Source organism: Sinohyriopsis cumingii, chromosome 10 (assembly GCF_028554795.1).
Source record: "Sinohyriopsis cumingii isolate HCF-2022 chromosome 10, ASM2855479v2, whole genome shotgun sequence".
NCBI lineage: Eukaryota > Metazoa > Mollusca > Bivalvia > Unionida > Unionidae > Sinohyriopsis > Sinohyriopsis cumingii.
This window is the reverse complement of record NC_142970.1, coordinates 109003140-109031093: the sequence shown is the minus strand read 5'-3', so window position 1 is coordinate 109031093 and position 27954 is coordinate 109003140. Positions and strand designations below refer to the sequence as shown.

Here is a 27954-nt window from a genome sequence, read left to right as displayed (position 1 = left end):
GGAAGTTCGACTACGTAGTAGGTAATTGTTTTACTTATGGAATGCTAGATATAAATATACAATGTTTTGTACGAACAAAATTTAATCTGTAGGAATAAAAACATATCTTCGTATTGCATCGAATCAAAGCTGCAATCTACGGATTGAAACCGCGGATCTAATTTCTCATTATCTTGCTCACATGTGCACTTATTCATGTTTGGATTGAGATGATTTTACTATCGCCACTTCTGCAAGTGCACTGCTTTTGCGGATGATGATAATTCGCATGGTGATTGCAATGGTACAGTCATGAAGGGTCAGAATTTGCATGACTAAATCAGATTCGTTACCATGACATGGATGGATTAAAGGTTACTTAGACGAAAGAAATGGCAATGACAACGATCCTATGGAAGATTCGATTTTATGATCAAAAGCAAAGAAAGAGTTGACTATGTCTCTTTTCAAAATTTAAAAGTCTAATTTGTTCTCATTATTGGCACGTTTTATGTCAATAGAGATATTTATCTGTATGTTGATGCTGAGAATCAAAGAATTTTAATACGCAGTGGAAAAGATTTAACAAACGAGCCCGGCAGGACTCGAACCTGCAGTCTCCTGATCCGAAGTCAGGCGCCTTATTTTTTTTTTTTCTTTCTTTATTTAAAAAAAGCTTTGTACAGTATAATTTAAAAATATACAGTCAGTATGTACATAGTAGTTTGTAATTCTATATTACAAAACAATGATTCTACAATAGTATTTTGTTAAGCTATATTACAGAACAATGATTCTAAATTTTTTTTTGCAATGCTATAGTACAAAACAATGATTCTACAATGTAATAAACACTTTATCCTCTTCTATTCTGTATGTTGATGCTGAGAATCAAAGAATTTTAATACGCAGTGGAAAAGATTTAACAAACGAGCCCGGCAGGACTCGAACCTGCAGTCTCCTGATCCGAAGTCAGGCGCCTTATCCAATTTGGCCACGGGCCCTTCACGAAAACACTTATTGGTTTATAGGTTAGTGTGGGTTCATTTCCTTGTTGTAGTTGTTGTACAAACCATTCTCCAAAATACATGCTTTGATGGAATAACCCTTATTAAAGCTACCAATACGGCTACAGTTGATAACGAAATGATGAAAATCGTAGTTGCGGGTCTGAAACAGATTTGACAACTACAAATGGCTAGATCAGATGTTATGTGACAAGTTTATCTATTTAAATTTATAACTAACTTGGATAATTTATGTTTCCCAAACTGATGCTTTCTATTTACGCATTACGGAATTGCAGACTGCCTGCAAGATTTACTAACCCTTGAAATTGATGAACTTGTCGTGAAAAACTAAGCATCTCGGAAATTATATATTAGACAAGGGAAGTGCTCCAATAAGGATGGGCATTTTTACATTTTGTAAAGATTCGTATTTGCATTTGTATTATTTTTACGAACAATTCTGCTTAGTGTAATTAAGATCTAGAGATATAGTGGATAGACCTTAGGATGTCATGGAAATAAAGTAATGAGAATACGTGTATGAAACTAACGTATTGCTCTGAACAAAGAGACTTGACCTCCGAGTTGCATGTCGTATGCAAAAGATCGACTATTGGATAGAACATCTATATCAGTGGGATACTGAGCGGCGATGATGCCGAGTGCAGTTATGCTAAAAGCTTTTTGCTACATCTAACGTGAACTATGTTTATCTGTGCACAAGTGTAAAGTAGTCGTATTATTCCAAAAATATTATCTTAAGAGATTTCAATTCATTTGTAGATTGTTAGATAATATCTTTATATCTTCGATTTTCATATGCTGGAATAAATAGATCTACATAACATGCTGGACTGGACTCAAAGCTGCAATCTACTGATCCATCTTCAGGCACCTTGTTCAAATCAAGCATATTATTCAAATTGGGCCCGGACCAAGGATGCTTCCAGCACGTCGTGTGTATCTGCTTATGTGATTTACAACGATCAGTCCTGTTCAATGTTACTATGATCAAGAAATCAGTCGGGGTGTTTTGTTGTTTGTGTAGGGCTTATCCTTAAGTGACAATTCTAACCTGTTTATAGAAAGTGCTAGATAAATCTTTTAGTAAAGTTGCTTCCGTGAGGTTGTTCATCCATAGCATCTATATATAACTTGACTCGTTTGATAATAAAAACTATAGTGTCCCAAATGTTAAAATCATAACAGTTCATTTAATGCACAAACGTCAAGAAATTGCGTCGATATCAGTTGGGTTAATCTCAGATGTCAGAACCTGAAGTCTGTAGTCAGGGATCACATCCAGTTGACCAGAGACTCGTTACCTGTCCACAACGGATTTGAGTGTGTTTGCTACTACTACAATTACTGCTACTGGGACTGTAATTATGCTCATGAAGATGATGAGAAATATGAGAATAAAGAATTCATGAAAACGTCTTTAAATTCTGTGACTAAATTGAAAAGTCTTACAAAATTAATTGAAGGGTAACAGGTCCCATGTACAAGATCATTTAGAAGTGATATGTGTAACAAGATTTGATAAAGTCTCAGAGGAGACTTTCTGGGAGTATACGAGATACCTTTGATTGGTATATAATGGGAATAAAAGTAATAACGAGACCTGTAAATATAATAAAAATCAGCTTTTAATTATAGACTTTATTTGGTGTGGATAAAATTTTAATATTGAGCCCGGCAGGACTCGAACCTGCAATCTCCTGATCCGTAGTCAGGCGCCTTATCCAATTTGGCCACGGGCCCTTGTCATAAATGTTTGTTAGAGAGTATATTGGTGTGCTTTTGGTAATACTTCTACGACTATGACTATGGTAAGACTTGCTATTGCTTTACTGTCATGTTTGAGTATCGCTGCATGCGGGTTACAGCGGGATTGCAGCATATCCTTTCAGCGCTGATATCAAGCGTCAAATTTGAATCCAAATAACTCGTATGTAAACATAAATGTGGAAAGATAATATATTTCTGAAGCTCTGAAACGAACCAAAGAAATCTTGTCCCACTTATCACGGTGAATTTTCGAAACTGCAATCTCTGGTCAATTACTGAACAGGTTATATTTATCCGATGTGTTTAACAGTTGTCAGAATTAGGATCTAAGTTTGTTGTGTGCCTTTATGCTCCAATTGCCTTGGCACTAAATATCCTACTTTTGTTGTGGTGCCCTCAAGTACAAAACGAATCTAAATCAAAACCTTAATAATCTAACCGAATTGTTTTAAAAGTGACGGTAACGTTAACTCCTTGCTACTAATCCAATTCACGACATATCCAAATAGAAATTATGTTTTGAGGAAAATATATTGTTCTAGTGGGTCAAGAGGGATTCGAACCTGCCGTCTCCCTATCCGATGTCTGTCGCCTTATCCAATTTGGCCACGGGCCCTTCACATACAGACTATTTCTTAGGTTGGTTCGTGAATGTTACGGTTGGTACAACACTGCTTCTACTACCACTACTTAAACTGATACCACGACGACTACCAATGGAGTTATATTGCTAGTACGATGGACATAATAACGATTACGTCTACATATGTTACTAGTGTTACTGCTGCTACTACCAACATTATGGCTGCTGTTAAAATTACGTATAAACCACTACCTATAATGGTAACGATTCTTCCTGCTGCTGCTGATTAAATCATTGTAAAGATACGAAAATGACCCGTTAAAATATTGGGCGAGAAAAATGATTGCTGTGTGAATTTTTGTGATGTACATGGAAGTTCGACTACGTAGTAGGTAATTGTTTTACTTATGGAATGCTAGATATAAATATACAATGTTTTGTACGAACAAAATTTAATCTGTAGGAATAAAAACATATCTTCGTATTGCATCGAATCAAAGCTGCAATCTACGGATTGAAACCGCGGATCTAATTTCTCATTATCTTGCTCACATGTGCACTTATTCATGTTTGGATTGAGATGATTTTACTATCGCCACTTCTGCAAGTGCACTGCTTTTGCGGATGATGATAATTCGCATGGTGATGGCAATGGTACAGTCATGAAGGGTCAGAATTTGCATGACTAAATCAGATTCGTTACCATGACATGGATGGATTAAAGGTTACTTAGACGAAAGAAATGGCAATGACAACGATCCTATGGAAGATTCGATTTTATGATCAAAAGCAAAGAAAGAGTTGACTATGTCTCTTTTCAAAATTTAAAAGTCTAATTTGTTCTCATTATTGGCACGTTTTATGTCAATAGAGATATTTATCTGTATGTTGATGCTGAGAATCAAAGAATTTTAATACGCAGTGGAAAAGATTTAACAAACGAGCCCGGCAGGACTCGAACCTGCAGTCTCCTGATCCGAAGTCAGGCGCCTTATCCAATTTGGCCACGGGCCCTTCACGAAAACACTTATTGGTTTATAGGTTAGTGTGGGTTCATTTCCTTGTTGTAGTTGTTGTACAAACCATTCTCCAAAATACATGCTTTGATGGAATAACCCTTATTAAAGCTACCAATACGGCTACAGTTGATAACGAAATGATGAAAATCGTAGTTGCGGGTCTGAAACAGATTTGACAACTACAAATGGCTAGATCAGATGTTATGTAACAAGTTTATCTATTTAAATTTATAACTAACTTGGATAATTTATGTTTCCCAAACTGATGCTTTCTTTTTACGCATTACGGAATTGCAGACTGCCTGCAAGATTTACTAACCCTTGAAATTGATGAACTTGTCGTGAAAAACTAAGCATCTCGGAAATTATATATTAGACAAGGGAAGTGCTCCAATAAGGATGGGCATTTTTACATTTTGTAAAGATTCGTATTTGCATTTGTATTATTTTTACGAACAATTCTGCTTAGTGTAATTAAGATCTAGAGATATAGTGGATAGACCTTAGGATGTCATGGAAATAAAGTAATGAGAACACGTGTACGAAACTAACGTATTGCTCTGAACAAAGAGACTTGACCTCCGAGTTGCATGTCGTATGCAAAAGATCGACTATTGGATAGAACATCTATATCAGTGGGATACTGAGCGGCGATGATGCCGAGTGCAGTTATGATAAAAGCTTTTTGCTACATCTAATGTGAACTATGTTTATCTGTGCACAAGTGTAAAGTAGTCGTATTATTCCAAAAATATTATCTTAAGAGATTTCAATTCATTTGTAGATTGTTAGATAATATCTTTATATCTTCGATTTTCATATGCTGGAATAAATAGATCTACATAACATGCTGGACTGGACTCAAAGCTGCAATCTACTGATCCATCTTCAGGCACCTTGTTCAAATCAAGCATATTATTCAAATTGGGCCCGGACCAAGGATGCTTCCAGCACGTCGTGTGTATCTGCTTATGTGATTTACAACGATCAGTCCTGTTCAATGTTACTATGATCAAGAAATCAGTCGGGGTGTTTTGTTGTTTGTGTAGGGCTTATCCTTAAGTGACAATTCTAACCTGTTTATAGAAAGTGCTAGATAAATCTTTTAGTAAAGTTGCTTCCGTGAGGTTGTTCATCCATAGCATCTATATATAACTTGACTCGTTTGATAATAAAAACTATAGTGTCCCAAATGTTAAAATCATAACAGTTCATTTAATGCACAAACGTCAAGAAATTGCGTCGATATCAGTTGGGTTAATCTCAGATGTCAGAACCTGAAGTCTGTAGTCAGGGATCACATCCAGTTGACCAGAGACTCGTTACCTGTCCACAACGGATTTGAGTGTGTTTGCTACTACTACAATTACTGCTACTGGGACTGTAATTATGCTCATGAAGATGATGAGAAATATGAGAATAAAGAATTCATGAAAACGTCTTTAAATTCTGTGACTAAATTGAAAAGTCTTACAAAATTAATTGAAGGGTAACAGGTCCCATGTACAAGATCATTTAGAAGTGATATGTGTAACAAGATTTGATAAAGTCTCAGAGGAGACTTTCTGGGAGTATACGAGATACCTTTGATTGGTATATAATGGGAATAAAAGTAATAACGAGACCTGTAAATATAATAAAAATCAGCTTTTAATTATAGACTTTATTTGGTGTGGATAAAATTTTAATATTGAGCCCGGCAGGACTCGAACCTGCAATCTCCTGATCCGTAGTCAGGCGCCTTATCCAATTTGGCCACGGGCCCTTGTCATGAATGTTTGTTAGAGAGTATATTGGTGTGCTTTTGGTAATACTTCTACGACTATGACTATGGTAAGACTTGCTATTGCTTTACTGTCATGTTTGAGTATCGCTGCATGCGGGTTACAGCGGGATTGCAGCATATCCTTTCAGCGCTGATATCAAGCGTCAAATTTGAATCCAAATAACTCGTATGTAAACATAAATGTGGAAAGATAATATATTTCTGAAGCTCTGAAACGAACCAAAGAAATCTTGTCCCACTTATCACGGTGAATTTTCGAAACTGCAATCTCTGGTCAATTACTGAACAGGTTATATTTATCCGATGTGTTTAACAGTTGTCAGAATTAGGATCTAAGTTTGTTGTGTGCCTTTATGCTCCAATTGCCTTGGCACTAAATATCCTACTTTTGTTGTGGTGCCCTCAAGTACAAAACGAATCTAAATCAAAACCTTAATAATCTAACCGAATTGTTTTAAAAGTGACGGTAACGTTAACTCCTTGCTACTAATCCAATTCACGACATATCCAAATAGAAATTATGCTTTGAGGAAAATATATTGTTCTAGTGGGTCAAGAGGGATTCGAACCTGCCGTCTCCCTATCCGATGTCTGTCGCCTTATCCAATTTGGCCACGGGCCCTTCACATACAGACTATTTCTTAGGTTGGTTCGTGAATGTTACGGTTGGTACAACACTGCTTCTACTACCACTACTTAAACTGATACCACGACGACTACCAATGGAGTTATATTGCTAGTACGATGGACATAATAACGATTACGTCTACATATGCTACTAGTGTTACTGCTGCTACTACCAACATTATGGCTGCTGTTAAAATTACGTATAAACCACTACCTATAATGGTAACGATTCTTCCTGCTGCTGCTGATTAAATCATTGTAAAGATACGAAAATGACCCGTTAAAATATTGGGCGAGAAAAATGATTGCTGTGTGAATTTTTGTGATGTACATGGAAGTTCGACTACGTAGTAGGTAATTGTTTTACTTATGGAATGCTAGATATAAATATACAATGTTTTGTACGAACAAAATTTAATCTGTAGGAATAAAAACATATCTTCGTATTGCATCGAATCAAAGCTGCAATCTACGGATTGAAACCGCGGATCTAATTTCTCATTATCTTGCTCACATGTGCACTTATTCATGTTTGGATTGAGATGATTTTACTATCGCCACTTCTGCAAGTGCACTGCTTTTGCGGATGATGATAATTCGCATGGTGATTGCAATGGTACAGTCATGAAGGGTCAGAATTTGCATGACTAAATCAGATTCGTTACCATGACATGGATGGATTAAAGGTTACTTAGACGAAAGAAATGGCAATGACAACGATCCTATGGAAGATTCGATTTTATGATCAAAAGCAAAGAAAGAGTTGACTATGTCTCTTTTCAAAATTTAAAAGTCTAATTTGTTCTCATTATTGGCACGTTTTATGTCAATAGAGATATTTATCTGTATGTTGATGCTGAGAATCAAAGAATTTTAATACGCAGTGGAAAAGATTTAACAAACGAGCCCGGCAGGACTCGAACCTGCAGTCTCCTGATCCGAAGTCAGGCGCCTTATTTTTTTTTTTTCTTTCTTTATTTAAAAAAAGCTTTGTACAGTATAATTTAAAAATATACAGTCAGTATGTACATAGTAGTTTGTAATTCTATATTACAAAACAATGATTCTACAATAGTATTTTGTTAAGCTATATTACAGAACAATGATTCTAAATTTTTTTTTGTAATGCTATAGTACAAAACAATGATTCTACAATGTAATAAACACTTTATCCTCTTCTATTCTGTATGTTGATGCTGAGAATCAAAGAATTTTAATACGCAGTGGAAAAGATTTAACAAACGAGCCCGGCAGGACTCGAACCTGCAGTCTCCTGATCCGAAGTCAGGCGCCTTATCCAATTTGGCCACGGGCCCTTCACGAAAACACTTATTGGTTTATAGGTTAGTGTGGGTTCATTTCCTTGTTGTAGTTGTTGTACAAACCATTCTCCAAAATACATGCTTTGATGGAATAACCCTTATTAAAGCTACCAATACGGCTACAGTTGATAACGAAATGATGAAAATCGTAGTTGCGGGTCTGAAACAGATTTGACAACTACAAATGGCTAGATCAGATGTTATGTGACAAGTTTATCTATTTAAATTTATAACTAACTTGGATAATTTATGTTTCCCAAACTGATGCTTTCTTTTTACGCATTACGGAATTGCAGACTGCCTGCAAGATTTACTAACCCTTGAAATTGATGAACTTGTCGTGAAAAACTAAGCATCTCGGAAATTATATATTAGACAAGGGAAGTGCTCCAATAAGGATGGGCATTTTTACATTTTGTAAAGATTCGTATTTGCATTTGTATTATTTTTACGAACAATTCTGCTTAGTGTAATTAAGATCTAGAGATATAGTGGATAGACCTTAGGATGTCATGGAAATAAAGTAATGAGAATACGTGTATGAAACTAACGTATTGCTCTGAACAAAGAGACTTGACCTCCGAGTTGCATGTCGTATGTAAAAGATCGACTATTGGATAGAACATCTATATCAGTGGGATACTGAGCGGCGATGATGCCGAGTGCAGTTATGATAAAAGCTTTTTGCTACATCTAATGTGAACTATGTTTATCTGTGCACAAGTGTAAAGTAGTCGTATTATTCCAAAAATATTATCTTAAGAGATTTCAATTCATTTGTAGATTGTTAGATAATATCTTTATATCTTCGATTTTCATATGCTGGAATAAATAGATCTACATAACATGCTGGACTGGACTCAAAGCTGCAATCTACTGATCCATCTTCAGGCACCTTGTTCAAATCAAGCATATTATTCAAATTGGGCCCGGACCAAGGATGCTTCCAGCACGTCGTGTGTATCTGCTTATGTGATTTACAACGATCAGTCCTGTTCAATGTTACTATGATCAAGAAATCAGTCGGGGTGTTTTGTTGTTTGTGTAGGGCTTATCCTTAAGTGACAATTCTAACCTGTTTATAGAAAGTGCTAGATAAATCTTTTAGTAAAGTTGCTTCCGTGAGGTTGTTCATCCATAGCATCTATATATAACTTGACTCGTTTGATAATAAAAACTATAGTGTCCCAAATGTTAAAATCATAACAGTTCATTTAATGCACAAACGTCAAGAAATTGCGTCGATATCAGTTGGGTTAATCTCAGATGTCAGAACCTGAAGTCTGTAGTCAGGGATCACATCCAGTTGACCAGAGACTCGTTACCTGTCCACAACGGATTTGAGTGTGTTTGCTACTACTACAATTACTGCTACTGGGACTGTAATTATGCTCATGAAGATGATGAGAAATATGAGAATAAAGAATTCATGAAAACGTCTTTAAATTCTGTGACTAAATTGAAAAGTCTTACAAAATTAATTGAAGGGTAACAGGTCCCATGTACAAGATCATTTAGAAGTGATATGTGTAACAAGATTTGATAAAGTCTCAGAGGAGACTTTCTGGGAGTATACGAGATACCTTTGATTGGTATATAATGGGAATAAAAGTAATAACGAGACCTGTAAATATAATAAAAATCAGCTTTTAATTATAGACTTTATTTGGTGTGGATAAAATTTTAATATTGAGCCCGGCAGGACTCGAACCTGCAATCTCCTGATCCGTAGTCAGGCGCCTTTTTTTTTTTTCTTTCTTTATTTAAAAAAAGCTTTGTACAGTATATAAGTTAAAAATATACAATCAGTATGTACATAGTAGTTTGTAATGCTATATTACAAAACAATGATTCTACAATAGTATTTTGTTAAGCTATATTACAGAATAATGATTCTAAAATTTTTTTGTAATGCTATAGTACAAAACAATGATTCTACAATGTAATAAACACTTTATCCTCTTCTATTCTCATTAAAGGATTATCTTTTACAAAATACTTCGTAATCAAAGTCTGATTTTTGTCTTTGTAATGTTGATACGCATATAATATATATTTTCTAGTCAAATATTGGAACAATCTTTCGATGTCTATTTGTTTCCCTAATAAAGACATAATGTTTCTTCTTTTGTAAATGCACAATCGAGCAATGCTCAGAATGTAGTTCAAAAAATAACTATTTACTGATTTTGTTTCTTTGTTATATCCTATCATGAGCATTTGTTCAAAAGAAGTGCTATTGAGAACACCAACTCTACAATTTTTAAAAAGAATCTCAACTATATATACAATATAATTCTTAAAAGAGCTTAATTCAGGACATTTCAAAAACATGTGAAATAAATCCTCTGTTTCCAACTGGCACACTGGACATAAGTCATTATCAATTTTGCCATAGTATTTTAGTCTCTCTTTTGTAAATATTCGATTGTGCATTATTCTGTAATCCAAATCTATACAATCTGGGGTCTTGAAAGGTAGGTGTATCAATTTCCAGTATTTATGCTTTTCCAAACTAAATATCTTACTCCAAAAGGAAACAGAAGCTGGTTCTTGAAAAATCAACGTACATAAAAGCTTGTAAAATAGTTGTGTTGTACATAAACAGAGGTCATATAATTTTGTATCAACTGTGAGAAACTTATTATTTCTCCCATTGGTTACAGTGGGTTTTGACTCTGTTGCAACAATATTTCTCCAGCCTAATGGTATACTTTCTATTATGCAATTATAGTCTTTTTTTATCTTATCTGTTTTGATCTCAGAATTTGATTTGTATATCATTTCTTGAATAGCTCTATAAGGTAGTATTCCAGGTACAAATTCATATGTAATATCCTGAACACGAACAATTCCTGCTTCTATAAATTCTGCGAAAAACAACGTTTTACCAGCACATGTAATATTAGGATTTAAAAAGAGAGGTTGTTCAAAAACATTCCTCACATCAATATTTGTATCGATATTATTTCTAAGTTTTTCCCATGCCTGAAACATTTCTCTGTAAAATATAGGTAGGGTATTCAATTGTTGCTTATTTAAAGACATGAGAAACAACTCTTTGGTCAACCTCATGTTCAGGACAGTAGATAAAAAGTGATCAAAGGTATTTTTCCACATAGCATGGCAATTCACATCAAAGTATCTTTTTAAAAATTTTAGTCTGAATGCATACATTTTCATCTTTATATCAGTTAACTGTAGTCCGCCATTTCGCTTATCACCAATTATTGTATAATAGTGAACCAAATGGGACTTTCCTGACCAGATAAATCTGAGAAATAATTGCTTCAATTCATCAGCAATCATATCAGGAAGAGGCTGAACTGACACTATGTACAATACTCTAGAAACTAATAAGTTATTAACAACTGTTACTTTTCCTTGTATTGTCAAATATCTCTGTGACCACAGTTGCAATAAGTTTTTAATTTTAGACAATCTATCATTCCAGTTCAGTTGCTCACATAACTTTGCACATTTTCCCACATAAGCTCCCAAAATTAAGATGACTTGATCACACATTTGAATTTGTAATTGTTTGCAATAATCATCAGTAAGTTTACCAGATCCAATACACAGAAGTTCTGTCTTTTCCTTGTTCACCTTTGCACCAGATCCTTTACAATACAAGTCAAGTACATTAAAAGATTGATTAATGGATTGTGTGTCCGCTAATGTCAAGGTTGTATCATCTGCATGTTGAAAAACTTTACTTGTATTACTAGACAGTGGGAGTGGAATACCTTTGATAGTGGGATTTGCTTTGATAGCGAGTCCTAAGGGTTCTGCTGCTAATACATATAACATTGCTGATATAGGACAACCTTGTCTGACTGAATTTTTAATTAAAAAGGGTTTCGTTAGATGACCATTGCATTTAACACTACTTTTAATTTCATTATAAAATATCTTTATCCACTGAATAAAATTGTCACCAAAACCGAACTTTCGTAAAACAGAAATCAAATATGAGTGGCAAACTCTGTCAAACGCTTTTTCTTGATCAATTTTTAAGATATATCCCTCAAGATTGTCTCTCTCAACCATATCTATAATATCTCTTACAGTGACTATAGTATCAGCAATATCTCTCCCAACTATACAACATGTCTGAGTTTGAGAAATAATTTTGGGTAATACCATTTTTAAACGTGTAGACAAAATCCTTGCCAAAATTTTATAATCTACATTAAGTAAACTGATAGGACGCCAATTTTGCAATCTTCTATTTTCCCCCTTATTTTTATAAATAAGTGATATAACCCCAAATCTCATTGATCTCGACATAATATTGTCATTCTTAACACTCTGAAAGATGTGCAACAGAATATCATATATACAATCATAAAATTTACAATACCACTCTACTGTCAATCCGTCCGGGCCGGGGCTTTTATTTTTAGCCATCCCTTTTATAGCTGTATGTATTTCATCAACTGTTATTATGGCATCACACATATCTTTATCCTCATCAGATACAGAACAGTTTACAAAATTTAAAAGTGAATCAGTACAATTATCATCAACAGTTACCGAAGAATATAAATGACTATAAAACTGATGTATTTCATCTAAGATTCCGCTTGTATTTGAAATAATTACACCATCATCATCAATCAATTCATTGATTACATTTTTGTTGTGTCGATATTTCTCAAGATTTAGAAAATATTTAGTATTTCTATCGCTTTCAATTGCCCATTTGGCCTTAGATCTCAATATAGCACCCCGACAAAAATCAGTTTCATAGTCACTTAGCTGATGTTTTAGTTCTTCATATTTGTTAATGTCATATGATTCTTTATTTGCGACTTTTTCTGAAAATGATTTTAATTTATTTTGCAATGTAAAGTATTCTTGTAATCTTTCCTTATTTCTTCTTGTACAGTATACTTGGGAAAATTTTTTAATTTTGTATTTTACATTATCCCACCAAATGAGTGGTTCACTGAAATACATTTCGTCAGTTTTTCCCTCGGTAAGAATTGATTTCACTCTTTGTACATATTTTTCCTCAAAAAGAACATTGTTATTTAATATCCATAATCCGGGCCCTGTTTCCACTTTGCAGGTATTTAGTTTAAGGTATACAAAAGAATGATCACTAAAGGATGTATCTGCATAATAAATATTTTGCACATTGGAGTGCAATTTTGAGGAAATCAAAAAATAATCTATTCTACTCTGCTTCATTTCGTCTAGTACAACTTGTTTTCTGGAGAAACTACGAGTACTAGGATTTCGTGATCTCCATAAATCGGTAATATTCCTATCATGAATAATTTTATAAAGTTCACGCACTGCTACATCATCAATATGTAAGGCTTTGTTATGTCGATCAATACCTGCTAAAGTTGTATTAAAATCACCAGCCAGGATAGTGCTATCACTAGTACTGTTATGTAAATATGTATTTAGCTTCATGAAAAAGTTAAACCTTTCCTTCACAACATTTGGAGCATAAATATTGATTAAATCAATCACTTTATCATCAATAGCTATTTTAAGATGTAAAATCCTACCCTTTTCAATCATTTCTTGTGTCACCTGATTTCTCAATTCTCTCACTACTAAAACAGCAACACCTGCCCTCCTATTGTCAGCATTACTATAAAATATGTCACCATTCCAAATCTCATTTTCTCTAATACTTTCAACAAACTCATCATCCCAAAAGGTTTCTTGCAATAATAAAATATGGCCTCTTTTCTCTTTAAATATTTCTAAAACAGACTTTAGTTTATTCAAATTACGCAAGCCATTTACATTTAGAGATACAATATTTAAAGCCATGATTATGATGAGTGTATTGAAAGTATTAAAAAATGTTGAGTGTTTGATCATTTCTTCATAGGTGTTCGTCGCATGCTATTCATCTTCATATTAGGTACTGGATTAAACCTTCTCCTTCTCCTTTGTACTACTTTGAAATTTTCGATATTAGTACCGTTTTCTTGACATGTACGTGATTCGTTTGATCTTTCAACAACGTCTGCAACCATCTTCCTGTCATCATCTGAATCTGTCCCCGATCCATCTCCAATTGTATGATTGTTGTTTACTTCCTCAGATTCTATTTCTACATTGGTCATATCAACTCCAATTCTTTCTTTTTCTTCCCCACTTTCTCCACTCTCATTATCTTTTTTTTCATTCTCAATTTCTTCTTTATCATCTTCGTCACTCTGTAACTCCAATATGTCTTCCCTCATATCATCATCAACTTGCGAATGAATGCCTGCAATGGCCTCTCTGTAACACATACATGTTTGCGCCTCTTTGTGGCATTTGTCGCATATCCTGCATGTACACATAAGAGGAAAACTTCCACAACTTTCACATCTTTGCCTTGTGCAATTTTTTGCTACATGGCCTTGCTCCCCACACTTGTAGCATACAAAATCAGGGCAGTCTTTTATAACATGTCCCGGATCAAGACATCTAGAACATACCTTAACTTGATTATTGTGTAATACTCTAAAGTATTGTTGACCATTGACAGTCTGAAATTTCAGACTGTAAGGCAAGGATTTTACCTGCTGTGGAAATTTACATTTGACATAACGAGTCCCATCAGCTACACTAGTTCCAGGATAATATCTGCGTTGAATGGGAGAAAGAAGTTCTACTCCGTATTCACCGAGCTTCATACTTATATCATCATCTGTGATGTATGCTGGTAAATGAAGAATTGACACAATAATAGTGTCTGAATATAAAAGAGTACAATCAAAATGTTCACTTCCAATATCAATTCCACACAAGGTATTATATGCTACTTCCTTACTCGGTAGTGTGACCTCATACAAATTTGCACCTTTGGGCACAACTGCATAGACCGACATATCTCCAGTTAATTCTTCTACACTTCTAACAATATCACTTGCCTTTATTTTCTTCACATCCTTTACATCAATCACCACGGTACATTCTTTCCCAAAACGACGAGTAGCTCCTGTCTGTCTATCGATGTTACTCGACATGCCATTCTTATTGTTAGCTATTCCACTGGTGTCATTAGAGTGTGAGTCAGCTCCTTGCGCTGCACGTGCAGCACGACCAGGCTTTGTATTCATTGTCACAGAAAATAATATTTTGTGTGGTGGATAAAGTTATCCACACACTCAAAATATATCTCACTTATATATGAATGCGATCACACAAATCTTATCAACGTACCTGTAACAAATTAAAACAGCAAAAATGTCTATTAAAGGAAAAAAACTTGAAAATTCACGGAGCGATCATCAAACGTGTTTTCCTTCTGATGTCATAACCGGAAGTCCTCTCCAATTTGGCCACGGGCCCTTGTCATGAATGTTTGTTAGAGAGTATATTGGTGTGCTTTTGGTAATACTTCTACGACTATGACTATGGTAAGACTTGCTATTGCTTTACTGTCATGTTTGAGTATCGCTGCATGCGGGTTACAGCGGGATTGCAGCATATCCTTTCAGCGCTGATATCAAGCGTCAAATTTGAATCCAAATAACTCGTATGTAAACATAAATGTGGAAAGATAATATATTTCTGAAGCTCTGAAACGAACCAAAGAAATCTTGTCCCACTTATCACGGTGAATTTTCGAAACTGCAATCTCTGGTCAATTACTGAACAGGTTATATTTATCCGATGTGTTTAACAGTTGTCAGAATTAGGATCTAAGTTTGTTGTGTGCCTTTATGCTCCAATTGCCTTGGCACTAAACATCCTACTTTTGTTGTGGTGCCCTCAAGTACAAAACGAATCTAAATCAAAACCTTAATAATCTAACCGAATTGTTTTAAAAGTGACGGTAACGTTAACTCCTTGCTACTAATCCAATTCACGACATATCCAAATAGAAATTATGTTTTGAGGAAAATATATTGTTCTAGTGGGTCAAGAGGGATTCGAACCTGCCGTCTCCCTATCCGATGTCTGTCGCCTTATCCAATTTGGCCACGGGCCCTTCACATACAGACTATTTCTTAGGTTGGTTCGTGAATGTTACGGTTGGTACAACACTGCTTCTACTACCACTACTTAAACTGATACCACGACGACTACCAATGGAGTTATATTGCTAGTACGATGGACATAATAACGATTACGTCTACATATGCTACTAGTGTTTCTGCTGCTACTACCAACATTATGGCTGCTGTTAAAATTACGTATAAACCACTACCTATAATGGTAACGATTCTTCCTGCTGCTGCTGATTAAATCGTTGTAAAGATACGAAAATGACCGGTTAAAATATTGGGCGAGAAAAATGATTGCTGTGTGAATTTTTGTGATGTACATGGAAGTTCGACTACGTAGTAGGTAATTGTTTTACTTATGGAATGCTAGATATAAATATACAATGTTTTGTACGAACAAAATTTAATCTGTAGGAATAAAAACATATCTTCGTATTGCATCGAATCAAAGCTGCAATCTACGGATTGAAACCGCGGATCTAATTTCTCATTATCTTGCTCACATGTGCACTTATTCATGTTTGGATTGAGATGATTTTACTATCGCCACTTCTGCAAGTGCACTGCTTTTGCGGATGATGATAATTCGCATGGTGATGGCAATGGTACAGTCATGAAGGGTCAGAATTTGCATGACTAAATCAGATTCGTTACCATGACATGGATGGATTAAAGGTTACTTAGACGAAAGAAATGGCAATGACAACGATCCTATGGAAGATTCGATTTTATGATCAAAAGCAAAGAAAGAGTTGACTATGTCTCTTTTCAAAATTTAAAAGTCTAATTTGTTCTCATTATTGGCACGTTTTATGTCAATAGAGATATTTATCTGTATGTTGATGCTGAGAATCAAAGAATTTTAATACGCAGTGGAAAAGATTTAACAAACGAGCCCGGCAGGACTCGAACCTGCAGTCTCCTGATCCGAAGTCAGGCGCCTTATCCAATTTGGCCACGGGCCCTTCACATAAACACTTATTGGTTTATAGGTTAGTGTGGGTTCATTTCCTTGTTGTAGTTGTTGTACAAACCATTCTCCAAAATACATGCTTTGATGGAATAACCCTTATTAAAGCTACCAATACGGCTACAGTTGATAACGAAATGATGAAAATCGTAGTTGCGGGTCTGAAACAGATTTGACAACTACAAATGGCTAGATCAGATGTTATGTGACAAGTTTATCTATTTAAATTTATAACTAACTTGGATAATTTATGTTTCCCAAACTGATGCTTTCTTTTTACGCATTACGGAATTGCAGACTGCCTGCAAGATTTACTAACCCTTGAAATTGATGAACTTGTCGTGAAAAACTAAGCATCTCGGAAATTATATATTAGACAAGGGAAGTGCTCCAATAAGGATGGGCATTTTTACATTTTGTAAAGATTCGTATTTGCATTTGTATTATTTTTACGAACAATTCTGCTTAGTGTAATTAAGATCTAGAGATATAGTGGATAGACCTTAGGATGTCATGGAAATAAAGTAATGAGAATACGTGTATGAAACTAACGTATTGCTCTGAACAAAGAGACTTGACCTCCGAGTTGCATGTCGTATGCAAAAGATCGACTATTGGATAGAACATCTATATCAGTGGGATACTGAGCGGCGATGATGCCGAGTGCAGTTATGATAAAAGCTTTTTGCTACATCTAATGTGAACTATGTTTATCTGTGCACAAGTGTAAAGTAGTCGTATTATTCCAAAAATATTATCTTAAGAGATTTCAATTCATTTGTAGATTGTTAGATAATATCTTTATATCTTCGATTTTCATATGCTGGAATAAATAGATCTACATAACATGCTGGACTGGACTCAAAGCTGCAATCTACTGATCCATCTTCAGGCACCTTGTTCAAATCAAGCATATTATTCAAATTGGGCCCGGACCAAGGATGCTTCCAGCACGTCGTGTGTATCTGCTTATGTGATTTACAACGATCAGTCCTGTTCAATGTTACTATGATCAAGAAATCAGTCGGGGTGTTTTGTTGTTTGTGTAGGGCTTATCCTTAAGTGACAATTCTAACCTGTTTATAGAAAGTTCTAGATAAATCTTTTAGTAAAGTTGCTTCCGTGAGGTTGTTCATCCATAGCATCTATATATAACTTGACTCGTTTGATAATAAAAACTATAGTGTCCCAAATGTTAAAATCATAACAGTTCATTTAATGCACAAACGTCAAGAAATTGCGTCGATATCAGTTGGGTTAATCTCAGATGTCAGAACCTGAAGTCTGTAGTCAGGGATCACATCCAGTTGACCAGAGACTCGTTGCCTGTCCAGAACGGATTTGAGTGTGTTTGCTACTACTACAATTACTGCTACTGGGACTGTAATTATGCTCATCAAGATGATGAGAAATATGAGAATAAAGAATTCATGAAAACGTCTTTAAATTCTGTGACTAAATTGAAAAGTCTTACAAAATTAATTGAAGGGTAACAGGTCCCATGTACAAGATCATTTAGAAGTGATATGTGTAACAAGATTTGATAAAGTCTCAGAGGAGACTTTCTGGGAGTATACGAGATACCTTTGATTGGTATATAATGGGAATAAAAGTAATAACGAGACCTGTAAATATAATAAAAATCAGCTTTTAATTATAGACTTTATTTGGTGTGGATAAAATTTTAATATTGAGCCCGGCAGGACTCGAACCTGCAATCTCCTGATCCGTAGTCAGGCGCCTTATCCAATTTGGCCACGGGCCCTTGTCATGAATGTTTGTTAGAGAGTATATTGGTGTGCTTTTGGTAATACTTCTACGACTATGACTATGGTAAGACTTGCTATTGCTTTACTGTCATGTTTGAGTATCGCTGCATGCGGGTTACAGCGGGATTGCAGCATATCCTTTCAGCGCTGATATCAAGCGTCAAATTTGAATCCAAATAACTCGTATGTAAACATAAATGTGGAAAGATAATATATTTCTGAAGCTCTGAAACGAACCAAAGAAATCTTGTCCCACTTATCACGGTGAATTTTCGAAACTGCAATCTCTGGTCAATTACTGAACAGGTTATATTTATCCGATGTGTTTAACAGTTGTCAGAATTAGGATCTAAGTTTGTTGTGTGCCTTTATGCTCCAATTGCCTTGGCACTAAACATCCTACTTTTGTTGTGGTGCCCTCAAGTACAAAACGAATCTAAATCAAAACCTTAATAATCTAACCGAATTGTTTTAAAAGTGACGGTAACGTTAACTCCTTGCTACTAATCCAATTCACGACATATCCAAATAGAAATTATGTTTTGAGGAAAATATATTGTTCTAGTGGGTCAAGAGGGATTCGAACCTGCCGTCTCCCTATCCGATGTCTGTCGCCTTATCCAATTTGGCCACGGGCCCTTCACATACAGACTATTTCTTAGGTTGGTTCGTGAATGTTACGGTTGGTACAACACTGCTTCTACTACCACTACTTAAACTGATACCACGACGACTACCAATGGAGTTATATTGCTAGTACGATGGACATAATAACGATTACGTCTACATATGCTACTAGTGTTTCTGCTGCTACTACCAACATTATGGCTGCTGTTAAAATTACGTATAAACCACTACCTATAATGGTAACGATTCTTCCTGCTGCTGCTGATTAAATCGTTGTAAAGATACGAAAATGACCGGTTAAAATATTGGGCGAGAAAAATGATTGCTGTGTGAATTTTTGTGATGTACATGGAAGTTCGACTACGTAGTAGGTAATTGTTTTACTTATGGAATGCTAGATATAAATATACAATGTTTTGTACGAACAAAATTTAATCTGTAGGAATAAAAACATATCTTCGTATTGCATCGAATCAAAGCTGCAATCTACGGATTGAAACCGCGGATCTAATTTCTCATTATCTTGCTCACATGTGCACTTATTCATGTTTGGATTGAGATGATTTTACTATCGCCACTTCTGCAAGTGCACTGCTTTTGCGGATGATGATAATTCGCATGGTGATGGCAATGGTACAGTCATGAAGGGTCAGAATTTGCATGACTAAATCAGATTCGTTACCATGACATGGATGGATTAAAGGTTACTTAGACGAAAGAAATGGCAATGACAACGATCCTATGGAAGATTCGATTTTATGATCAAAAGCAAAGAAAGAGTTGACTATGTCTCTTTTCAAAATTTAAAAGTCTAATTTGTTCTCATTATTGGCACGTTTTATGTCAATAGAGATATTTATCTGTATGTTGATGCTGAGAATCAAAGAATTTTAATACGCAGTGGAAAAGATTTAACAAACGAGCCCGGCAGGACTCGAACCTGCAGTCTCCTGATCCGAAGTCAGGCGCCTTATCCAATTTGGCCACGGGCCCTTCACATAAACACTTATTGGTTTATAGGTTAGTGTGGGTTCATTTCCTTGTTGTAGTTGTTGTACAAACCATTCTCCAAAATACATGCTTTGATGGAATAACCCTTATTAAAGCTACCAATACGGCTACAGTTGATAACGAAATGATGAAAATCGTAGTTGCGGGTCTGAAACAGATTTGACAACTACAAATGGCTAGATCAGATGTTATGTGACAAGTTTATCTATTTAAATTTATAACTAACTTGGATAATTTATGTTTCCCAAACTGATGCTTTCTTTTTACGCATTACGGAATTGCAGACTGCCTGCAAGATTTACTAACCCTTGAAATTGATGAACTTGTCGTGAAAAACTAAGCATCTCGGAAATTATATATTAGACAAGGGAAGTGCTCCAATAAGGATGGGCATTTTTACATTTTGTAAAGATTGGTATTTGCATTTGTATTATTTTTACGAACAATTCTGCTTAGTGTAATTAAGATCTAGAGATATAGTGGATAGACCTTAGGATGTCATGGAAATAAAGTAATGAGAATACGTGTATGAAACTAACGTATTGCTCTGAAGAAAGAGACTTGACCTCCGAGTTGCATGTCGTATGCAAAAGATCGACTATTGGATAGAACATCTATATCAGTGGGATACTGAGCGGCGATGATGCCGAGTGCAGTTATGATAAAAGCTTTTTGCTACATCTAATGTGAACTATGTTTATCTGTGCACAAGTGTAAAGTAGTCGTATTATTCCAAAAATATTATCTTAAGAGATTTCAATTCATTTGTAGATTGTTAGATAATATCTTTATATCTTCGATTTTCATATGCTGGAATAAACAGATCTACATAACATGCTGGACTGGACTCAAAGCTGCAATCTACTGATCCATCTTCAGGCACCTTGTTCAAATCAAGCATATTATTCAAATTGGGCCCGGACCAAGGATGCTTCCAGCACGTCGTGTGTATCTGCTTATGTGATTTACAACGATCAGTCCTGTTCAATGTTACTATGATCAAGAAATCAGTCGGGGTGTTTTGTTGTTTGTGTAGGGCTTATCCTTAAGTGACAATTCTAACCTGTTTATAGAAAGTTCTAGATAAATCTTTTAGTAAAGTTGCTTCCGTGAGGTTGTTCATCCATAGCATCTATATATAACTTGACTCGTTTGATAATAAAAACTATAGTGTCCCAAATGTTAAAATCATAACAGTTCATTTAATGCACAAACGTCAAGAAATTGCGTCGATATCAGTTGGGTTAATCTCAGATGTCAGAACCTGAAGTCTGTAGTCAGGGATCACATCCAGTTGACCAGAGACTCGTTGCCTGTCCACAACGGATTTGAGTGTGTTTGCTACTACTACAATTACTGCTACTGGGATTGTAATTATGCTCATCAAGATGATGAGAAATATGAGAATAAAGAATTCATGAAAACGTCTTTAAATTCTGTGACTAAATTGAAAAGTCTTACAAAATTAATTGAAGGGTAACAGGTCCCATGTACAAGATCATTTAGAAGTGATATGTGTAACAAGATTTGATAAAGTCTCAGAGGAGACTTTCTGGGAGTATACGAGATACCTTTGATTGGTATATAATGGGAATAAAAGTAATAACGAGACCTGTAAATATAATAAAAATCAGCTTTTAATTATAGACTTTATTTGGTGTGGATAAAATTTTAATATTGAGCCCGGCAGGACTCGAACCTGCAATCTCCTGATCCGTAGTCAGGCGCCTTATCCAATTTGGCCACGGGCCCTTGTCATGAATGTTTGTTAGAGAGTATATTGGTGTGCTTTTGGTAATACTTCTACGACTATGACTATGGTAAGACTTGCTATTGCTTTACTGTCATGTTTGAGTATCGCTGCATGCGGGTTACAGCGGGATTGCAGCATATCCTTTCAGCGCTGATATCAAGCGTCAAATTTGAATCCAAATAACTCGTATGTAAACATAAATGTGGAAAGATAATATATTTCTGAAGCTCTGAAACGAACCAAAGAAATCTTGTCCCACTTATCACGGTGAATTTTCGAAACTGCAATCTCTGGTCAATTACTGAACAGGTTATATTTATCCGATGTGTTTAACAGTTGTCAGAATTAGGATCTAAGTTTGTTGTGTGCCTTTATGCTCCAATTGCCTTGGCACTAAATATCCTACTTTTGTTGTGGTGCCCTCAAGTACAAAACGAATCTAAATCAAAACCTTAATAATCTAACCGAATTGTTTTAAAAGTGACGGTAACGTTAACTCCTTGCTACTAATCCAATTCACGACATATCCAAATAGAAATTATGTTTTGAGGAAAATATATTGTTCTAGTGGGTCAAGAGGGATTCGAACCTGCCGTCTCCCTATCCGATGTCTGTCGCCTTATCCAATTTGGCCACGGGCCCTTCACATACAGACTATTTCTTAGGTTGGTTCGTGAATGTTACGGTTGGTACAACACTGCTTCTACTACCACTACTTAAACTGATACCACGACGACTACCAATGGAGTTATATTGCTAGTACGATGGACATAATAACGATTACGTCTACATATGCTACTAGTGTTTCTGCTGCTACTACCAACATTATGGCTGCTGTTAAAATTACGTATAAACCACTACCTATAATGGTAACGATTCTTCCTGCTGCTGCTGATTAAATCATTGTAAAGATACGAAAATGACCCGTTAAAATATTGGGCGAGAAAAATGATTGCTGTGTGAATTTTTGTGATGTACATGGAAGTTCGACTACGTAGTAGGTAATTGTTTTACTTATGGAATGCTAGATATAAATATACAATGTTTTGTACGAACAAAATTTAATCTGTAGGAATAAAAACATATCTTCGTATTGCATCGAATCAAAGCTGCAATCTACGGATTGAAACCGCGGATCTAATTTCTCATTATCTTGCTCACATGTGCACTTATTCATGTTTGGATTGAGATGATTTTACTATCGCCACTTCTGCAAGTGCACTGCTTTTGCGGATGATGATAATTCGCATGGTGATGGCAATGGTACAGTCATGAAGGGTCAGAATTTGCATGACTAAATCAGATTCGTTACCATGAGATGGATGGATTAAAGGTTACTTAGACGAAAGAAATGGCAATGACAACGATCCTATGGAAGATTCGATTTTATGATCAAAAGCAAAGAAAGAGTTGACTATGTCTCTTTTCAAAATTTAAAAGTCTAATTTGTTCTCATTATTGGCACGTTTTATGTCAATAGAGATATTTATCTGTATGTTGATGCTGAGAATCAAAGAATTTTAATACGCAGTGGAAAAGATTTAACAAACGAGCCCGGCAGGACTCGAACCTGCAGTCTCCTGATCCGAAGTCAGGCGCCTTATCCAATTTGGCCACGGGCCCTTCACGAAAACACTTATTGGTTTATAGGTTAGTGTGGGTTCATTTCCTTGTTGTAGTTGTTGTACAAACCATTCTCCAAAATACATGCTTTGATGGAATAACCCTTATTAAAGCTACCAATACGGCTACAGTTGATAACGAAATGATGAAAATCGTAGTTGCGGGTCTGAAACAGATTTGACAACTACAAATGGCTAGATCAGATGTTATGTGACAAGTTTATCTATTTAAATTTATAACTAACTTGGATAATTTATGTTTCCCAAACTGATGCTTTCTTTTTACGCATTACGGAATTGCAGACTGCCTGCAAGATTTACTAACCCTTGAAATTGATGAACTTGTCGTGAAAAACTAAGCATCTCGGAAATTATATATTAGACAAGGGAAGTGCTCCAATAAGGATGGGCATTTTTACATTTTGTAAAGATTGGTATTTGCATTTGTATTATTTTTACGAACAATTCTGCTTAGTGTAATTAAGATCTAGAGATATAGTGGATAGACCTTAGGATGTCATGGAAATAAAGTAATGAGAATACGTGTATGAAACTAACGTATTGCTCTGAACAAAGAGACTTGACCTCCGAGTTGCATGTCGTATGCAAAAGATCGACTATTGGATAGAACATCTATATCAGTGGGATACTGAGCGGCGATGATGCCGAGTGCAGTTATGATAAAAGCTTTTTGCTACATCTAATGTGAACTATGTTTATCTGTGCACAAGTGTAAAGTAGTCGTATTATTCCAAAAATATTATCTTAAGAGATTTCAATTCATTTGTAGATTGTTAGATAATATCTTTATATCTTCGATTTTCATATGCTGGAATAAATAGATCTACATAACATGCTGGACTGGACTCAAAGCTGCAATCTACTGATCCATCTTCAGGCACCTTGTTCAAATCAAGCATATTATTCAAATTGGGCCCGGACCAAGGATGCTTCCAGCACGTCGTGTGTATCTGCTTATGTGATTTACAACGATCAGTCCTGTTCAATGTTACTATGATCAAGAAATCAGTCGGGGTGTTTTGTTGTTTGTGTAGGGCTTATCCTTAAGTGACAATTCTAACCTGTTTATAGAAAGTGCTAGATAAATCTTTTAGTAAAGTTGCTTCCGTGAGGTTGTTCATCCATAGCATCTATATATAACTTGACTCGTTTGATAATAAAAACTATAGTGTCCCAAATGTTAAAATCATAACAGTTCATTTAATGCACAAACGTCAAGAAATTGCGTCGATATCAGTTGGGTTAATCTCAGATGTCAGAACCTGAAGTCTGTAGTCAGGGATCACATCCAGTTGACCAGAGACTCGTTACCTGTCCACAACGGATTTGAGTGTGTTTGCTACTACTACAATTACTGCTACTGGGACTGTAATTATGCTCATGAAGATGATGAGAAATATGAGAATAAAGAATTCATGAAAACGTCTTTAAATTCTGTGACTAAATTGAAAAGTCTTACAAAATTAATTGAAGGGTAACAGGTCCCATGTACAAGATCATTTAGAAGTGATATGTGTAACAAGATTTGATAAAGTATCAGAGGAGACTTTTTGGGAGTATACGAGATACCTTTGATTGGTATATAATGGGAATAAAATTAATAACGAGACCTGTAAATATAATAAAAATCAGCTTTTAATTATAGACTTTATTTGGTGTGGATAAAATTTTAATATTGAGCCCGGCAGGACTCGAACCTGCAATCTCCTGATCCGTAGTCAGGCGCCTTATCCAATTTGGCCACGGGCCCTTGTCATGAATGTTTGTTAGAGAGTATATTGGTGTGCTTTTGGTAATACTTCTACGACTATGACTATGGTAAGACTTGCTATTGCTTTACTGTCATGTTTGAGTATCGCTGCATGCGGGTTACAGCGGGATTGCAGCATATCCTTTCAGCGCTGATATCAAGCGTCAAATTTGAATCCAAATAACTCGTATGTAAACATAAATGTGGAAAGATAATATATTTCTGAAGCTCTGAAACGAACCAAAGAAATCTTGTCCCACTTATCACGGTGAATTTTCGAAACTGCAATCTCTGGTCAATTACTGAACAGGTTATATTTATCCGATGTGTTTAACAGTTGTCAGAATTAGGATCTAAGTTTGTTGTGTGCCTTTATGCTCCAATTGCCTTGGCACTAAATATCCTACTTTTGTTGTGGTGCCCTCAAGTACAAAACGAATCTAAATCAAAACCTTAATAATCTAACCGAATTGTTTTAAAAGTGACGGTAACGTTAACTCCTTGCTACTAATCCAATTCACGACATATCCAAATAGAAATTATGTTTTGAGGAAAATATATTGTTCTAGTGGGTCAAGAGGGATTCGAACCTGCCGTCTCCCTATCCGATGTCTGTCGCCTTATCCAATTTGGCCACGGGCCCTTCACATACAGACTATTTCTTAGGTTGGTTCGTGAATGTTACGGTTGGTACAACACTGCTTCTACTACCACTACTTAAACTGATACCACGACGACTACCAATGGAGTTATATTGCTAGTACGATGGACATAATAACGATTACGTCTACATATGCTACTAGTGTTTCTGCTGCTACTACCAACATTATGGCTGCTGTTAAAATTACGTATAAACCACTACCTATAATGGTAACGATTCTTCCTGCTGCTGCTGATTAAATCATTGTAAAGATACGAAAATGACCCGTTAAAATATTGGGCGAGAAAAATGATTGCTGTGTGAATTTTTGTGATGTACATGGAAGTTCGACTACGTAGTAGGTAATTGTTTTACTTATGGAATGCTAGATATAAATATACAATGTTTTGTACGAACAAAATTTAATCTGTAGGAATAAAAACATATCTTCGTATTGCATCGAATCAAAGCTGCAATCTACGGATTGAAACCGCGGATCTAATTTCTCATTATCTTGCTCACATGTGCACTTATTCATGTTTGGATTGAGATGATTTTACTATCGCCACTTCTGCAAGTGCACTGCTTTTGCGGATGATGATAATTCGCATGGTGATGGCAATGGTACAGTCATGAAGGGTCAGAATTTGCATGACTAAATCAGATTCGTTACCATGACATGGATGGATTAAAGGTTACTTAGACGAAAGAAATGGCAATGACAACGATCCTATGGAAGATTCGATTTTATGATCAAAAGCAAAGAAAGAGTTGACTATGTCTCTTTTCAAAATTTAAAAGTCTAATTTGTTCTCATTATTGGCACGTTTTATGTCAATAGAGATATTTATCTGTATGTTGATGCTGAGAATCAAAGAATTTTAATACGCAGTGGAAAAGATTTAACAAACGAGCCCGGCAGGACTCGAACCTGCAGTCTCCTGATCCGAAGTCAGGCGCCTTATCCAATTTGGCCACGGGCCCTTCACGAAAACACTTATTGGTTTATAGGTTAGTGTGGGTTCATTTCCTTGTTGTAGTTGTTGTACAAACCATTCTCCAAAATACATGCTTTGATGGAATAACCCTTATTAAAGCTACCAATACGGCTACAGTTGATAACGAAATGATGAAAATCGTAGTTGCGGGTCTGAAACAGATTTGACAACTACAAATGGCTAGATCAGATGTTATGTGACAAGTTTATCTATTTAAATTTATAACTAACTTGGATAATTTATGTTTCCCAAACTGATGCTTTCTTTTTACGCATTACGGAATTGCAGACTGCCTGCAAGATTTACTAACCCTTGAAATTGATGAACTTGTCGTGAAAAACTAAGCATCTCGGAAATTATATATTAGACAAGGGAAGTGCTCCAATAAGGATGGGCATTTTTACATTTTGTAAAGATTCGTATTTGCATTTGTATTATTTTTACGAACAATTCTGCTTAGTGTAATTAAGATCTAGAGATATAGTGGATAGACCTTAGGATGTCATGGAAATAAAGTAATGAGAATACGTGTATGAAACTAACGTATTGCTCTGAAGAAAGAGACTTGACCTCCGAGTTGCATGTCGTATGCAAAAGATCGACTATTGGATAGAACATCTATATCAGTGGGATACTGAGCGGCGATGATGCCGAGTGCAGTTATGATAAAAGCTTTTTGCTACATCTAATGTGAACTATGTTTATC

The 27954-nt window shown here is 35.5% G+C and overlaps 12 non-coding genes across 12 annotated transcripts; all 12 read right to left on the bottom strand.

Moving 5' to 3' along the window:
- Positions 1-909: 909 nt before the first annotated feature.
- Positions 910-983, bottom strand: Trnar-ucg (transfer RNA arginine (anticodon UCG)). The gene has a single exon. It is a non-coding gene; the product is annotated as a tRNA-Arg (tRNA).
- Positions 984-2679: 1696 nt separating this feature from the next.
- Positions 2680-2753, bottom strand: Trnar-acg (transfer RNA arginine (anticodon ACG)). The gene has a single exon. It is a non-coding gene; the product is annotated as a tRNA-Arg (tRNA).
- Positions 2754-4303: 1550 nt separating this feature from the next.
- On the bottom strand, positions 4304-4377 carry Trnar-ucg (transfer RNA arginine (anticodon UCG)). The gene has a single exon. It is a non-coding gene; the product is annotated as a tRNA-Arg (tRNA).
- A 1696-nt stretch (positions 4378-6073) lies between these two features.
- Trnar-acg (transfer RNA arginine (anticodon ACG)) lies at positions 6074-6147 on the bottom strand. The gene has a single exon. It is a non-coding gene; the product is annotated as a tRNA-Arg (tRNA).
- Positions 6148-8037: 1890 nt separating this feature from the next.
- Positions 8038-8111, bottom strand: Trnar-ucg (transfer RNA arginine (anticodon UCG)). The gene has a single exon. It is a non-coding gene; the product is annotated as a tRNA-Arg (tRNA).
- Positions 8112-16978: 8867 nt separating this feature from the next.
- On the bottom strand, positions 16979-17052 carry Trnar-ucg (transfer RNA arginine (anticodon UCG)). The gene has a single exon. It is a non-coding gene; the product is annotated as a tRNA-Arg (tRNA).
- A 1696-nt stretch (positions 17053-18748) lies between these two features.
- Positions 18749-18822, bottom strand: Trnar-acg (transfer RNA arginine (anticodon ACG)). Its single transcript has one exon. It is a non-coding gene; the product is annotated as a tRNA-Arg (tRNA).
- A 1550-nt stretch (positions 18823-20372) lies between these two features.
- Trnar-ucg (transfer RNA arginine (anticodon UCG)) lies at positions 20373-20446 on the bottom strand. Its single transcript has one exon. It is a non-coding gene; the product is annotated as a tRNA-Arg (tRNA).
- A 1696-nt stretch (positions 20447-22142) lies between these two features.
- Trnar-acg (transfer RNA arginine (anticodon ACG)) lies at positions 22143-22216 on the bottom strand. The gene has a single exon. It is a non-coding gene; the product is annotated as a tRNA-Arg (tRNA).
- Positions 22217-23766: 1550 nt separating this feature from the next.
- Positions 23767-23840, bottom strand: Trnar-ucg (transfer RNA arginine (anticodon UCG)). The gene has a single exon. It is a non-coding gene; the product is annotated as a tRNA-Arg (tRNA).
- A 1696-nt stretch (positions 23841-25536) lies between these two features.
- On the bottom strand, positions 25537-25610 carry Trnar-acg (transfer RNA arginine (anticodon ACG)). The gene has a single exon. It is a non-coding gene; the product is annotated as a tRNA-Arg (tRNA).
- Positions 25611-27160: 1550 nt separating this feature from the next.
- Positions 27161-27234, bottom strand: Trnar-ucg (transfer RNA arginine (anticodon UCG)). The gene has a single exon. It is a non-coding gene; the product is annotated as a tRNA-Arg (tRNA).
- Positions 27235-27954: the final 720 nt, after the last annotated feature.